This window comes from Lactuca saligna, chromosome 4, assembly GCF_052625555.1.
Source record: "Lactuca saligna cultivar CGN05327 chromosome 4, ASM5262555v1, whole genome shotgun sequence".
Lineage (NCBI taxonomy): Eukaryota > Viridiplantae > Streptophyta > Magnoliopsida > Asterales > Asteraceae > Lactuca > Lactuca saligna.
Window position 1 is genome coordinate 312,573,811 of NC_136420.1, and position 18,291 is coordinate 312,592,101.

The window sequence follows — 18,291 nt, forward strand, 5'->3', positions numbered from 1 at the left end:
AATTCAGTATCACCATACACTTGTTCAACAACAACTCTTGGAATTAAAGTTTCAGTTGAAACTTTATCTTCGTCCTCCTCATCATCACTACTATCTGTCTGACTGTCTCGAACTTCCACATCATCAAAGTCAAAAAAAATTGAAGTAGAGGGTTTTCCAATGTCATCTTCAACCATTGAATCATTAACAATTTATTTACCTTTGACCTTAGATGTGATATGAATGAAAGACGACTGAGAACAATCAATACTTTCTTCTTCTTTAATTTCACTAATTTAGCTAAGAATATCTGAATTCTCATCGACATCAACAAAATTGAGTTGTGAATCAAGTTACGAATGTTCAGTTCGTTTCAAAATTTTCACTTCTTCATCTTTTGTCAAGCTTTTATTAACAATATTAACCAATTCACAGCATTTAAAAACTCATCTATTTTAACAACGCCATATGAAAACCTATCGTCTGGTACTTTGTTAAAATCAGCTATCGTGGTTTCACAATCATATGACATGACATCAACTTTTTCTCTTTCGAATTCAAGAAAAGGTAACAATTTACGATGTTGTTCTTTGCTAATGTCAGAAGAATGATGTAAAGCAGTTAATTTGGCATACAAACATTTGGCAGAGTTACAATATATGTTATGTTGTGCCAACAACATCCTTACATCTTTGTCTAGATTCTCTCTATCATTATTGACATTTTGTAACTATAACTCTAGATACTCTACCCTGCTACGTTTCGTGTCTAGCAACTTTTGAGTCTCAGGCAATTGATTATTAAGTTTCTTTGCCTCGTTAATAGCAGACACAATAGTAGCATCAAAGTAAGCAACATTATCATCAAAAGCAATTATTTCTGAATCATATGCATGTAAAGGGATATTAAAATATTCGAGTACAGAACGTACCTTGATTGTTATAGGAGACTACACACTTGACCGCATAACAAAGCAACGCCCAGATATCTCCTCCTCTTCTTCCTCCTCAAATCTTGCAAACACGGCACCATGAGTCGGATGCCTCATCTCCTCGTCATTAGACCTGGATGACCAGATCTGATAAGTGTTACTTTCTTCGTCTTCACTCTCTCTTCTTGCCACAAGAGACAATCCCTTGGACTTCTCACAAACTTCCTCCAGATTTTTAAAATAATATGCTTCATCCTTGTTTCTATTCTTCTTTTCTTCTTTCTTTCGAAGCATGCAATCAACTGCAAAGTGATTCGCACCATTGCAATAATGACAGTCTATGCCAGAATCCCATTTCAATTTCTTTTCTCCCATAAACTCTTTCATCTTGTCATCATTCTTCTCAGACTTTTCAAACTTCTTTTTCTCTTCTTCACTAGACTTTGCAAAATTTCCTTTCACCTCACTATTCTTTCCTTTAGGATTAAAAGGCTTTTTGAAAAACATTTTAACTCGATTACTCGAGTAAAAAGCTACAGCTTCATCATCTGAATTTAAAAGAAAACCTTCATCATCCGAATTATCCTTTTCAGCAGATTCCACATCATACACTTTCGAAACTAAAGCCAGTGGTCCTCCTAAACTCTGCTTCAACTCTTCAATTATTTCAGAAACTTCACTTTCGTGTGTAATGAGAATAAAACTCTAGATCGATTAGATCTTTCACAGGTATGAATATGAAAATCAAACAAGAAAAATATAGTAAGAGAATGAATACAAAATAGAATCAAATATGTGCTTATGTTTCAAAGAAGTCACGCCTCAGTAGAGCTCGATGAAGAACTTCCACTGTAGAGGCGAGCTAGGGTTTAAAAAACTCAAAGAGAAAAATTATAAAAGTGTTAACTACAAAGACTGCATGCATGCAACTTATATACTAAACCCTAGAACAAAATGTGCACGGTTGGACAGGCCCAATACCAACAATCAAAACTGGGCTATGGACCGAGCCCATGACGCAACACAATAATCCCAACAATCTCCCCCTTTGTGTCAAATGAGGCGAGAGATTATTTCTTCTTTGCTGGTTTCACTATCTTTATTACTTTGAACAGCCGAGGAATTATTTCAAGAAGTGTCTACTGAAATTGGATATACTACCTCAATATATTAGTGAACAACTTCTTGTGAGCAATAATGTTCTGATCACACCTCTGAATGACCTCCAAGATATGCTCCAAGGAAGAAGTTGAAAAGAGGTGTTTGTCAACGAGAGCGAATAGACATTTCTGACCATCGCCCCTGATGAACATAACAGTGTTGTACTTTGAATCAATCTTCCCCTTGACCATTGTGTTGATATTTCCTGCTTTGCCCATAGCCTTGATCGTGGTTCGCTTGTGAATGGCAGAAGCAATCTCCTGGTCCATCTTTGCTACCTCGTGAATGTAGCACACAAGCATTCGCTTGACATGGTCAATTATTAGGTAGTACTCCTGAGGATTTGACAATAAGATATTGTTGAGTAGTATCCAGTCATGGGGGTTAAGGTTTGGTAGATCAGCAAGCGTGAAGTCGTGAACTGACCCTTTGGTGCCTCGAGTTACTTTGAATTTAATGTTAATAAACTTCCCCACTGATTAGGGCTTCAAAACCTTGACAGTAGTAATCTTCTTCAAACTTCAGGTCAAGTACTGGGGTTGAGCAAATTCTAAGTAGAACTCCAGTAGATCCCTATCTACCTTCAGGTCTGGAGAAGGAATAGTAACAGTTGAATTAAAGCAGTGAAAGATGAATGCCTTTCGCGTGATCGGCATATCAAATTGTGCATCCTTGGAGTTGTCAAGCCCAAAAGACACTACAGGCTTAAGCCAAAGAATGCTTGGCTCATCAATTGTGCATCTTTAAAGCGAATCAATAGTCCAGACAGGAAACATGCACTTCTTCTTTTCTAGGAGCTCCGTCTCCTTTCGCTTTTTCTCGAGTTCAGCCCGTTGTAGCTTTAATTTTCATCCAGCTCTTTTTTAGAGGGATTTATCTTCTGAAAAGGGCTTTTAGGATTCTCAGCATAGACATCATCTTCATTGTCAGTTTCATACTCCCCAGTCTTCTTCTTCTTTTTGTCTTTATTACTAACCGAAACTTCATTACCCTTTGTTTCCGTGGATGGTTTTGGTTCAGGAGGAGGTTGAGTTTTCCTTTCTCCCCCTTGTTTCGGTTGGACACCAGTCACCGGAACACCCTCAATACGACTAAGGATGTCATATGCTGGTCTGAGCTTGTCAGCCAGATGGCGCCTGATAGTAATGGTGATGATAGGATCATGGCTTCAAGGAGATGAAGGAGTATGGTGTGAACATCAGCAATATAGCTTCGAATAAACTCCCTCTCGGACTTCAAGTCAATGAGTTTAGTTGTGGCAGTGCGAAGCTTGAGATTCAACATCTTCAGCTGAGAGGTTCACCTGTCAAGCTCATCCATGATACGATTCTCTACAGCTAACTCAGCCTCTAGTTGAGTAAATCGATCATTAACATTAGCATGTAAAGTTGCATTAGCAGCTTCAATTTCCTGGCGTGTAGCTTCAAGGTTGGTACGTTTAGATTGAAGAGAGCGTTGAAGATTATCCACCGAAGCATTGACTGTTTGAGCATTCTTCTTAGCTGCTTCCTGCAAAGAATCTAGAAAAAGATGAGCTTCAGAAACTAGTTTATCAAGTTTTTCAGTCGCTTCCTTGCATTCCTTGGTAGAAGCCTCAACAGCAAGAGAGGCTTGCTGGCATTGAGATGTGGATGCTTCAATGGCTTTAGCTGCAGTAGAGAGTGAGGCACTGTGTTCTTGAACAACATTTGAAAATAAAGCCTTTAATGCTGCTTCAGAGTAAGCTCCAAAGGAAGAGGATGAGAGCAGTTGATCAAGTTTTTCGTTCACTGCTTTGAGATGACACTTTGTAACTAGCGCATCATCATCATTGTCACTCTATACACAGTAATGAATAAAATTCATGGAATGAAATTCCATGTCCTCACCGCCTAGAACAAGGGTTGTTTCTATGGATGGAGTATGAGATAAGGGTTTAGTAGTGACTGGAGGTTCGGTTGTGACAGGTGGTTTAGTTGTAAAAGGTGGAGTGGGGGGCGTAGAATGAGCACCTATGGTAGTAGTGTCTATGAATATGGGAGTAGGGATGGGTATAGAGACGGTAGGTTGTGTAGTGGGGATGGGGAAAACTGGAGGGATGGAGACTGGGATTGATACTGATGGAGAGGAAGGAGGTGGAGAGTGGACCGAAACTGCTGGGGTAGGGTAGCGAGGCGGAGTATCACCTCATCCCGAAGCCTCATCATCAGAGCTTGCGCTTTCAGATTCTAAAGGAGGAGCATTCTTATATTTCTGAGGAACATAATCTGAATCTGAATCGCTTGAGGATTGGAGTATAAGCCTCCTATCCGGCTTCTTTTGCTTCTTCGGTTGAGGCTATGATGGAACAACGTTGTTCGTCTTTCGCTTCTTAGGGGTTTGCCCCTTGGTTGGTTTGGAAACCTATGCCTCCTTCTGGGTTTCAGTTTTCTTGCCCCTTTTTGCTAGCTTGTCAGCCTCTTCAATGGAGCAAACCATGGCTGGCGTAAGCTCCCTTGGACCTAAAGACGGAGTTTTCCTTTATTGTTGCAAAACGTTACTTGCTGCTGAGAAACGAGAAAGCATCCCTCCAGGAACAGATCCAATAAAGGAGTATTTGGTGGGATCTGTGACGATAATCTTGGTTGTGTGAAAAGTAGCGATGGAGGATAGAAGAGAATCCGCCATTACTGGAACATGTAGACATCCACTGCCCAGTTGGTGATGATTGACCAATATCGCCCACACGATATCTCAGAGTGCCTGGATGAAGAGACCAAGCTTTGTACCAATTGCTGCTAGATAATTGTTCCATAATCCAAGTCGATCCCATGGTATAGCCCATATAGCACAATCATAAAAGACTTGCTCGCCCCATCTGAGCTACTGCTGCGTTCAGATAGTCCTTTGAACAGCAAAGTAAAGAGGCCATTCCATTGAGGAGGAAGGCAGGACTTCTTGAACTTGGTTATAGTTTTGAGGATTTCAGTATACCCTATCTGATAAAATATGGAAAATAATTAACCAGTGGTGATTGATTCAGGGTTTACCAGAGATTGTTCTTGAGAAAGACCAATTAGGGCACAAAAGCGGTGCTTGGAGATAGAGATCTTCTCGTTGTGGATCTCAAAGTGAATCCTCTCATGAATCTTGATGTAGTAAGAAGTGGAGTAGACAAGACAAAGGCAGGATATTGGAACAATCTCAACTTTGGTCAGAGCATCAACCAAAGGAGAGTACTTGAGACACTCAACTACATACATCATGTAGGGTTCATAAACAAAGGGGGTGAGATCGATGATCAGGTTATGTTGTGGTTTGATTGTGAGGAGAGTTTGGTGAAAGGAGGTATCATGAACTGAGGAAGAGTTTGCCATTGTTGATGCTTGGAGAAGATGATGAACAGTAAGATAAATCGTTGTTTTTCTTTGAGTGAGTTTTAGAAGTGATAAAAGATTAAAGAGTACAGTTCCAATTGCTTTTATACGTACAAGGAGGAGAGAGAAAAATCCGGCTTAGATCTTGGATTATTCTAAAAATAGCACCTAACTTGATGGATGAACAGTTGGCATACCGATGATAACGCAGGAAAGAGAAAGGGCGTTTCCTTTCTGCACGCCATTCCATAAAATTTGCTTTTTCAAATCGCCAAACCGATTAGATAACCATATGAGTCAGGTTCCACATTATCCCAATCGTCACTCCAAAATACATTTGAATCGCCACAGAAGCAGAGTGTGGAAAATTAAAAATATTTGTGCATAGGGTGTAAAAGATAAAGAAATAAAGAAAACATTTTGGGAGAATCTGTGATGCCTTAAATAGACATAAAACAATGAATTCTGGTCACAAATCACTTCCTTCAAAGTCAAGAGAGACATTAAAGTGCTTGCTTGGTTTCCCATTAAATAACGATCGACAACTTGTTGAGAAGTATTGAAAGGCATCTTTTGAAGGTTATAAATGGTGGCTTTTGCTTTAATTCATAATTTCGATTCTTGACATAAGACCAAAACTGAATGAAGTACTTGCTAGATCATTGTGATCTGTTGAACAAGTAGGTAGGATAAATTTTATAGTGACAAAAGAAATTATAGAAATATTAAAAACAAAAATAAACTGGATCTTTAGGGGAAGAAAAGCCTTGGTTTTAGACAAATTCATAAAAGATCACTCAGAAATAAAAAGAGATTTTAGTAGGTAACAAGTAAGATCTTGAATATGAGAATTCACCGTCAATTCATTTTTGGTGTTGAATTGTGGGTTTCACTTAGCACATAGTGGCATGAAACTAAGATCACGAACGCAGAATTTGTATAACCATAAACCTCAGTGGTAAATGTTGAGAGTCTCAAGGGTTATATTGGTGAAACGAAGTATAATGGAGAAAAATGGTGGAGAGGGTATAGGAAGAGAATGTACCTCTACTATATACAAAAAAAATAGGACCAAGCAGAAAACTCTAAACTCAATGTGAGTAGAGTAAGGTAGCTCATGATTAGAGTGAATATTGCAGCCTAGGTTGGGAAACACGATTTGTATGTATCATGTTAATAACGCTTCACTCAAAATCTTTTGAGGCTTTAGTCAACATACGACAGCATGCTTCTAGGGACGCCTAACTAATTTGATAAAATAAAACAAATATACCCGATGTAGCTCCACCATCGAGAAGTACACTTATACAAAGAGAAATACGAGATAAAAAATAAAAAAAATATACTCCCTCCGTCCCATATTAATAGTCCATGTTTCCTTTTTGGTTTTTCCCAAAATAATTGTCTACTTCTAAAAATAAATATGTCTTTTACCACAATACCCCTCATTATTAGTTAAATTACCATAAAATTAAATGCAACTACCATAAAGTTAAATGCAACAGAAGGGTAAAACTGTCATTTCCTTTAATAAAGTTAATTGTAATTAATGTTTTATCAAACTGTCAGTTTTTTGTGTGTGGACTATAATTTTGGGACGGAGGGAGTATATATTTTTGTATTTTGTGAGAGTTGTCGAACGAAACAGAAAAATATTTTTGGATTTTATGAATAAAAAGAAGTATTAAAAAGAGTGTACAAAGAATACAGCCAAAATGTCGTGGAAGCAAAAAAGAAGCGAATTAGTTCAGAAGGACCGAACCCGAAATAGACCGATCGTTCGGTTCTTGGTCGAGCCGAACCCGAAATAGACCGAACGTTCGGTTCATTTCGGTTCGCTCTATTTTGCTTCTAACCATTATTGAAGCGAAGGCGATTTTGGTACTGATTCTGCTTCCATCATTCCTAGGCCTTGTAGAATCTTGTTGAAGCTTGCTTCAGGTAAAGCCTTGTTGAATATATCATCCAGTTGATCAGTCGTTCTGACGAAATGGATTTCTACGTTGACAACTTCGACATGATCTTTGATAAAGTGATACCTCAGTGGTATATGCTTGGTCTTTGAGTGTTGCACTGAGTTGAGACAAATCCTAATTACGCATTCAGAGTCGCAATATAATGTGATTTTCTTCATGTTTAGCACGTAATCCCTAAGTTGACTTTGTATCCATACCACTTGAGATGTGCATGATGCTACAACAATGTATTCCACTTCTGCAGTGGAGAGAGAAACACAAGTTTGTTTCTTCGATTTCCAGCTAACCAATTTACCATCTAGAAATTGGCATTCTCCAGTGGTGCTTTTACGATCTAATCCACAACCACCTAAATCAGCATCTGAGAACGCTTGAACAAAGAAACCAGAGTTGGCTAGATACCATAGACCGAGAGAAGAGGTTCGCTTCAGATAGCGAAAGATGTCTTTCACATCTTGCAGATGAGGTTCGCGTGGGTTAGCTTGGAATCTGTCACAATAACAGATTGAAAACATGATGTCAGGTCTGCTGGCTGTGAGATACATTAAAGACCCAATCATTTAACGATAGAGCATCATATCTGCAGCTGGCTTTTCCAATGAGGGTGTAAGCTTTGTCCTAAAGGCCATAGGCACTTTCACTTTGGAGTCTCCCATCATCCCAAACTTGGCTAATAATGTCTTGGTGTATGCCTCCTGATTAATAAAAATGCCTCAGGTCCCTATCTAATGTTTAATCCAAGGAAAAATTTAATTGGACCCATTGAGCTCATCTCAAATTTAGTTTCCATCAACTTCCTGAATTCAGCTGTTAAGCTAGGATTCGTGGAGCCAAAGATGATGTCATCAACATAAATTTGGACTATCATAAGGTGGTTACCTTCTCTCTTGCAAAAGAAGGTTGGGTCAACCGAACCTTGTTTGAATTTAGATATCTCTAAAAATCGACTCAAAGTTTCATACCATGCTCTGGGAGCTTGTTTTAAGCCATATACTGCTTTGCCAAAGACGTAACAATGATCTGGATACTTCTCGTTCACGAATCCTGGTGGTTGCTCAACATATAGAGTCTCTTCAAGTTCTCCATTGAGAAAGGCACATTTGACGTCCATCTGATAGACTTCAAAGTTCTTGTGAGCTGCATAGGCAAGAAAGATATGAACATACTCTAATCTTGCAACTGGAGCGAAGGTCTCTTCATAATCGATGCCTTCTTCCTGACAGTAGCCTTTGACCACCAGCCGTGCTTTGTTACGAATGACATTCCCCTCCTTGTCCATCTTGTTTCTGAATACCCATTGGAGACCAACAACCGAAGCATCCTTTTGAGTTGGAATAAGACGCCATACTTTGTTTCTTTCAAACTCATTTAACTCATCTTGCATGGCTTGAACCCAGTCCGAATGATCAAGTGTAGAGTTAACGGTCTTCGGTTCAACTTTGGAGACAAAGGAGTTGAATATGCAAAACTCTACTTGAGAAAAGAGTGCAGCTTGTTTCGCTTTGATTTGAGATCGAGTTAACACCTTTTTTGAAGATTCCCCGATAATTTGACTTTGAGGTTGATCTTTGGTCCATTTGATAAGTGGTGGGTAATTTGGATCATAAGTGGGATCCAATTATGCATTTATCACTTCTTCTAATTCAGACAGAATGTCATCATCATTGACATTAGTGTTCTCCCCCTCGAAGAACAACACTTGTTCAGTACCTGGATTGGTATTCCCTCCTTTGATTGGATTCTCAGAAGAGCTTGAAGAATGAGATGATAAGCTCTCCCCCTAGAACGATGAACCTTGATCATGATGAAGAGATGGACCCTCCCCCTCAACATTAGGATGGTCACTTGAAGGTTTGCTTGCTTTTGGCCTTTCGGTTTCTTTGGATTGTTCATCAGCCATCTTTTGAGCAGCATCATCGATAATTTGTTTTAGATTATCAACTTTTTTGTCTTTTGCAGATGATTTAGAGTCAATTTCCTTGTGAGGCTCTTCAAATAGAAGAAAAAATTTCTCGAAAAGATTTGAAATAGAGGTCGTAACTTGACCATTCTTTGGAAAGATTTCTTGTGTTGCACCTTTTGCTGATTTCATCTTCATAACATAACTATCGTCAAAGGTGACGTAGTATGTTTCTTCAATCTTCTTTGAGCACTTATTGAGAACTCTATACGCCTTGGAATTCAGGGAGTAACCTAAGAATATTCCTTCATCAGCCTTAGCATCAAACTTGTTTCGATTCTCTCTGGAGTTGAACACGAAGCATCTTGAACCAAACACATGGAAGAATTTCACATTCGGTTCACGATTGTTCAAGATCTCATAGGGAGTGATGGAGAATCGCTTGTTTAAATATGATCTGTTTTGAGTATAACAAGCAGAAGAAATTGCATCAGCCCAAAAATACAGAGGCAAGGAAGCAAAGCATAGCATTGTGCGAGCTGCTTCACATAGAGATCGGTTTCTTCTTTCAACGATACCATTCTACTGTGGAGTGTATGGGGCAGAGAAGTTGTGAGTCGTTCCCTTCTCAGCAAGAAAGTCTTCAAAATCTTTGTTCTTGAATTCTAGGCCATTGTCACTTCTCACATTACGAATAACTTTCTTTAGTTGAGTCTCTATCTATTTTATGAAGAGCTTAAGTTTTGGAGTAGCTTCAGATTTTTGCTTCAAGAAGAACACCCATGTGAAACGAGAGAAATCGTCCACTATAACCAGAATGTATTTGTATCCCCCAATGATTTCAATGGACGAGGGACCACACAAGTCAATATGTAATAGCTCCAATGGTTCTATCACCTTAGTATTTATAATAGAAGGATGACTTTTCCTACTCTGTTTTTCCATTTCACATGCTGCATAAAGATGTTCTTTATCAAATTTTAGAACTGGAAGATCTCGAACATGATCGCCCAAAACCAACTTGTTGATATCCTTGAAATTCAGATGAGAGAGTCTTCGATGCCATAACCAGCTTTCATCTGAGTGAGCCTTCGTGAGTAAGAAAACTGTTGGTTTGCCTCGAATTGGGTTGAGGTTCAAAGGGTACATTTCCCCCTTTTGCTTTGACTTCAGCAAAACATTATCATATTTCTTCTCGACAATCTCTGAGCCTTCATCGTCAAATGATACTTTCAATTCAGTGCCAACTACCATTTGTGATAAACTGATAAGGTTGTGTTGGAGCCCTTCAACATAAGCCACTTTTCTTATAGAGAAATCGCCATTAGTGGTCATTCCATAACCTTTGATAGTACCAAATGAGTTGTTGCTGTATTTCACAATACCACCATCCTTAAGAGACCGAAACTCCCTTAATTCTTCCTTCCTCCCTATCATGTGACGAGGGCAGCCACTATCAATATACCATTCTTTGTCGAACTGCTCGTCACGAATAACCTGTAAAATTTTAAGCAGATTTAGGAACCAAAGTTTCTTGGGTCCTTGTGAGCCTCTTACAGAACAAGGAAGAGTAAGAGAAATATCAACCAAGTAAGTATGTTTAATTAAAGTTGTTTCATATTTTCTTTTTATGGTGAAAACTTTAATTTTGGTTGGTTTAGATTCTATAGGATTGGGATTTTGTGGTGTTGACGTTAGCATTCTTATGGATCTCTTTTGGACGTCTGTTATCTTTTGCAAAGAGCTTTCCTTTTCCCTTTAAATCTTTTGACGAAAGAGAACTAGAATTAGAGGTGTTGGGTTTAGAAGAGTCATTGGATATTCTGTGTGTCTGACTGCACTTGGAGGAATGAGGATCGAGACCGCTATTTCGGTTGCTATTGGGTGAAGGACCAAAATTACTCTTTCGGTTGCTATTAGGTGGAGGACCAAAACCGCTCTTTCGGATGCTATTGGGTGGAGGACCGAAACCGCTCTTTCAGTTGCTATTAGATGGAGGACCGAAGCCACTCTTTCAGTTCCTTTCGGTCGAAGGAACGAAACCACCCTTTCGGTTCCTTTCGGGTGTGGGACCGAAACTGCCCTTTCTGTTCCTTGATTCCTCTTGAGATTTGTCCTTCTTTTCAATCCTTACATAGTGAGGATTTTGCGATCTCTAAAACTGTTTCCTTTCTGAGAGAATTTTGTTGTATCTCAGATTTCGTTTGTGTTTTTGATCAGCCACCTGTTTTGGATTCCTGTGGATGTTAGCCTTTTTCCTTGAAGCAGGAGCATAGTTGTCACTCTTTGTTGAGGATGTTTCGCTAGTGGTTTGCACAGGTTCGCCCAATGAAGTGTTGGTTCCACTTGTGCTTGGCAAATCATATCTTGCAGGCTCATTTAGAGGTTCGGGTACATATCTACCTTTCACTCTCAATGATGTTTTCTGAGATAGACCCTTCGTCTCATCTGTGTTGTCTATTGGTGCTGACCAGAAGTACTCATCACATCCACAACATTATATTCTTCCACCAAAGTTGTCAATTCTGCAGTTTGTTGTGGTGTGACACCAGGGACCGTGTAGACTTGATTTGGAGTGGTTTGTACCTTTTGATACACAATAACTTTTGCTTTAAGAGTTTTGGTCTTATCTGTTAACAAGCGAGCGAACTCCACAGAGTTTTCAGAAATCAAAATTTTACGTGTTTTGGGTTCTCTCTTGACAAATTCAGAACAATCCACCAAATCTTCTACAGAGATTTCACTCAGATGATCAAGCTCATTGAGTTTAGATGCATTTTCAACATCAAGTTTATTTTCTAAACTTAATTTGGCATTCAAAGAGTCAAATTTATGTAAGTTTCGGCTCTTAATTTCAATCTATCATTTTCGTCTAACAGATTTTTAAGCATGTCCTTGTGGTCTTTGGACTTTATGTAGGATTCAATTTTGTCCAGACCGATTTTATATGCAGGAGAAATCTCATCAGAAGATACAATGCTTTCATAGTTGTAGGCTTCAGCATCGATTTCATCCTCCTTTAACTCAAGGAAGGGTAAAATCATACGATGTATCTTCTTTCTTATTTCATAATCAATATGCAACTAAGTGATGTTAAAATAAAGTCTTTTAGTAATCAAACAAAACACATTTCATTATTCAAGAAGTTTAAGGTTTTCTCTTTGCAAATAAATTGAATCATCCTTAGACCTAATCAACTCCTCCTTCTGCTCGATCCACGTCCTCCTTTCCTCACTGTTTGATGAAATCCTGCTAATTTTATTAGTTAGGTTAGAATTTGTGACACGGGTTTCGGTGAGATTGTTACTTATGCTTGAAAATTTAGATTTTAAGTTACTTAATTCCTTTTCATAGTTAGTAACATGTATTTTTCTAGAAGCAAGAATATTTTGTACCTTCTTGATCAACTCATCATATTCGTTGATCTGTGCACTAACAGGTTTGGCAGCAAAACACCTGCCCTCTCGCTCCTTCTTGCCTTCTATTCCCCTGTTGGTAGTATATCCTCTCATTTGAGACACACCTTCGGTCACCACAAAGCACCTTACTGTTACAGTTCCTCTTTCGCCAGCATAGCCTTACCATGAGTGGGCTTCCTGACTTCTTCATCCTCTAAATCTGTGGACCAAACTTCCACACCACCAAATTCATCATGGTTGTCTGTATCCTGCACAATTAAAGCATTCATAGTAGTATTGTTAGCAGTAGACTTTCTTTTCTTGATTTCCTCCAGTCTTCTCAGGAGGATTGCTTCCTCATCTTCATCATTTATCTTTTCTTCTTTCTTTTTCAGAATACAATCTTTTGCAAAATGGTTCTTCCCTCCACAGTAATGGCAATCAAATCCTGAGTCTCCACCAACTTTGCCTTCTTTCTTTGACTCTTCAGACTTTGACTCCATCTTCGGTTCTTCCTTGATCTTTTCGGCGCTGTAACTTCCCTGCCAGTTTTGGTTCTTGTTGGATGGAAATTTCTTCTTAATGAATTTTCTGGGATTAGATACCATCATGGCATATTCTTCGCCGGTTAGATCATAATTGGCAAGATCCAACTCCTATTCTTATTCAACCGAGCTTTTTCCTTTAGAGACAAGAGCTAATAAACCCAAACTAGAAACCACATTCGTTTCCTTAGACAATGCACTTTCATGGGATTTCAAAATACCCACTAGTTTCGCCAGCGAATATGACTTGAACTGTTCATGAGCTTTAACTGTAGATACAACAACCATCCATTCGGATCTGAGACCGTTCATGAAAGTAACTTTTTGTTCGATGATTTTCCTTTCAATCCCATACTTTATCATCTTACTTAAGATGATTAAAGTGATCAAAAGCTTGAACCAGTTTCTCTTCGGGCTTCTGCTTGAAATCACCAAATTCAGAGAGCAAGAGAGTTTGAATTGAATGTTCCAAGTCTTCGTCAGTGGAATACAATTCTTTTAATCTGTCCCAAATCTCTTTAGCAATGGCACAAAAACTTACTAAACGAAACATATCTGACTGCAAGGCAAACCTTATCATCCTCAATCCCTTGATGTTGCATTGAAACTTTTCCTTCTCGTCTTGAGGGATATCTTTGACGTCGTTAGCAAGCTGATTGTACTCCTTCTAAGTTTTGACAATCTTATAGGTGCTTGAGTGAGCGAATGGGCCAACAGTGATCGCTTCCCAGATCAAGTATCCATTATCCTCCGATCCAATCACATAATCTTCAAAGTGATGCTTCCAAACTTCATAGTCTTGTGTATACAAGATTGGTATCCTTGTCGTCGAACCAATGCTGTTGGAGATGTTGATTGGATTGGTTTGTGAATCATCCATGGACATTGTAGTGACTTTTTATCAATTACCTATAAAAGATCAAACTTGTAATATATCGTTAGGTTTAGATCAACAATTAATGAGATACGTCAATATGGAATGACGGCTCAATTAATATCAATCAATGTGGAATTAAAAACCCTAATAACTTCTTTGACAGAAGATATGTGTAAGAATTACACAGTCTCCTGCTCTGATACCAATTGATGAGAATAAAACTCTAGATCGATTAGATCTTTCATAGGTATGAATATGAAAATTAAACAAGACAAATATAGTAAGAGAAAGAACACATAATAGAATCAAATATGTGCTTATGATTCAAGAAGTCACGCCTCAGCAGAGCTCGATGAAGAACTTCCACTATAGAGGTGAGCTAGGGTTTACAAAACTCAAAGAGAAAAATTATAAAAGCGGTAACTACAAAGACTGCATGCATGTAGCTTATATACTAAACCCTAGAACAAAATGTGTACGGTTGGACAGGCCCAATACCGGCAACCAAAACTGGGCTAAGGATTGAGCCCATGACGCAACATAATAATCCCAACAGTGTGTTTTTAATTGATTGTAAACATCATTCAAAGATGAACTATCAAAGCTCTACTGATTTTTTATCATAATACTCACACTCCTCCATTCCTTCCTTAGTCTCATAACAATAGTAAGATTATACTCCATTAAGGACCTTGTAATTCCATAGCGATTGCACCTGTAGATCAACTTATTCAGACGATCGTAATAGACTTCAATTGTTTCAGTTTCCTTCTGTCTGAACTCCTTCAGTTCAACCAAACACTACTTAACAAAATTGATCTTTGTCTTTTCACTTCCTTGATACTTTTCTTTGAGAGTATTCCAAATCTCCTTAGCATTTTTATAACCATGAATGTAGTTGTAAACAACATGTGGCAAAGAACCTCTCAACTCTCTCATGCATCGCTTTTCATTGTTCTTCAATCTTGTTTGTTGATCTCCAACAGTAGAAGTTGTTCCAGATGAACCTAAATTTTGAACATTCACTGCAGGTTGAACTGGTCCACTGATGCAATTCCATAATTATTCAACAAGCCCGTTAAGATAATCCTACATACGATCAGCCCACTGATGATAATATTCAGGAATTAACATTGAAATTTTGGTTGATGATCCAAGCAAATGAGAAAAGGAAGTCATTGAATTGAGATTGAAGTTCACCATTTATGAACATATGAAATTTTTAGAGATTTTTTAATTAATAACGAGAATTTGAAAACGATTATCTGAAACGATTCACAAAATCCAGTAGAACACTCGATTCAACAATCCAAATGCAGAATCGAATCACAATCTTAGATGTAAGAGAATTTCTCAATTTCAAAAAGCACGAAAACTTTTGAACCAAAAAGCTGTTTCAAAAACTTTTGAACAATTGAAAATCATATCACAGAGACGATTATTGCTCTGATACCAATTGATGAATCAATGAATCGAGTAAGATATTAATCAGAGTTAATATTGAGAGATTGAACATAGGATGTAATATGATTTCACTTCAGCTCTATTACGCTTTGTGTGTTTACATAGAAAAATAGATAAGACTGTCAAAGTTGTCTAACTCTAGTAAATGATCATATTTATAGGATACATAAAGCGTACAAAAAATATACTAAGGCATAACAACTTAAGCTTCGTATAAAAGCGCCCTAGTAAAATAGATTACAAAGAGTACAAAGAGTACAAAGCATGCTTCGACTAATTACAACAAAAACAACCCTTACACTCTAAGATAACCCTAATCCCTTAACTTCCTCCCTAAGGCATCCAAGACACCCTTAGAGCCCAAGGATATCCTAGAGACACTCTAGATTCCCCCCCCCCCCCCCCCCCCCCCCCTTCTCTTCTTTAGGGAGGTTCTAGAATTATCCAATGCTCAACTATTCAACAATGTTACCTTTAGCCCTTACACTTTTAATTAATTCTAACCCCAAAGTTAATTCCAAATTAATTTCTAATTAAATATTAATTAAACAATATGATTTATAATTAATATATTATTTCCATAATACATTAATATATCATTTATTTAGATTTCTAATTAAATTATTAACCAAGTAACAACTTAATAAATGATTATTCTCTCTATAATAGTCATTATGTTCAATTGCCAGGTTTGAAGCCAACCCAAAAGGACTGTGCTACTGTTAACTCAAGTTTATACCAATTATAGTTATACGTTTAGACACCTAATCCAACACGCCCAACGTGCTATGCTTAGCCCTAATAGCACCAAACTTCTGAAGGCCATAACTTCTTCGTTCTATGTCCGATTTTGGCGATCTTCATATCCCTAGAAAGGTAATGAGAAGCTCTACATTTCTACCAACTCTCTCTTGCCTTAAAATTTTCCGAACGTAAATCCAAAATTCATAAAAGCCCAAATTGACATTTTACGGTTATACCCTTGGTCTTCAAAACGCAAACCGAACTCCTAGATCACCCAATCTACATTATCCATGCCCAAAGGGTCCTAAATATCTCCTTACCTAAGGCCTAATGCCTTATGATAACTAAACTTCGGGTCACAACCCTAAATAAGGAAATGATTCAGAACATGGTGTTACAACATCAAACCTAGTCCTGTGAAAAACAGTCATATAGGTTAAGATTATGGCCTTCGATAATTATGTGAAAATCATTTAACTTTAGCTTGTAATGATTTGAAAAAAATCATTTATGTGCATGTGTGATAAAAGTTTGGTCATTTTGAAGGAATTATAAAGGGGGTCCTAAGATCTCTTAAAGCACCAGGAAAGTATTGATGACCATAATGGACATACCCATGATATTTTTCATTAAGTAAAAAAATGTATCTCACAAGAGAATGTTCAAAAGATAACACATATATATATCATATGTAGGGTTAAACTATGCAGACTTATTAATGTACCTTTGTAATATTAATTATTATTCATTTAGGTGGGGATTAATCGATAGGTTATGTTCCCACTTTAGACCAAAAAACAAAGTTGACATCTAGCTAAACTTCATAATCAATTTATCGGTTTATGTTGTAACAGCTCAAATTTTCAAATAAAATTTTCATTTAAAACAAAACATCATTATTCGACAAAAGAGTTTATTTCAAGTTTATTGCAAAAGTATTAATAATAAATCTCCAAGATCTTCAACAATGGCAGTGTGTACGTGTCACGCCGGCGTCTTCCCACGGTCACCACTAGTACCTGAAAAACATAAACACAACTAGTAAGCATAAATGCTTAGTGAGTTCCCCAGTATACGACTTACCCACATACGCCTTCCGGCCCGGACCTTTCGGTCCACATAACATTGCCTTCCGGCCCGTAACATAATCGCCTTCCGGCCCGTAACATATCGCCTTCCGGCCCGTATTACATTGCCTTCCGGCCCATAGTATTTTGCCTTCCGGCCCATAACAGTATAAACATAACACATATAGCATATCACACATAACACATAAATCATACATCATACCATTCTTTCTATCACATAAGTCACGCCTTCCGGCCCGTATAAGCATACATCACATACCAAGCGTCTACCTCCCTAGACATAGCATAAATATAACACATACAACCTTCCGGTCACACCGTCAAACCCTTACAGGTGAAGTATAGTGAGAAGACTCACCTCGTAGTATGCAAGCTATAAACCCTTCGAGCTACTCGCACTCGATCCGCTAATCTGCAGGTTCCCTATAATACCACATACCTTTATTAATGATCTTATCAAACAAGACAACTGACCCTACTAAGTTACATACAGGTCAACGGTCAACTTGACCGGACTCGTCGAGTGCAAAGGGCAACTCGGCGAGTCTAGACACTCCAACTCCACTCGCCGAGTCTAAAGAACGACTCGACGAGTTCCAGTTGATCTTCAAGCTACTCGCCGAGTCTAAAGAACGACTCGACGAGTTCCAGTAGGTCTTCAAGCTACTCGCCGAGTCTGAAGAACAACTCGGCGAGTCCTAGTGAATCTTCAAGCTACTCGCCGAGTCTGATCATTGGACTCGGCGAGTCCTTGCCATGCAGTCAATCCGCTGCCTCCTGTATTTCGCATGATTTCGAAGTATATAGATATGGGGCTTCCTGGACTTTCACATATACTATTACAGGGGTTTTTAAACACTTGTAACAACTCTATAATCTAACAATTCCTTAAA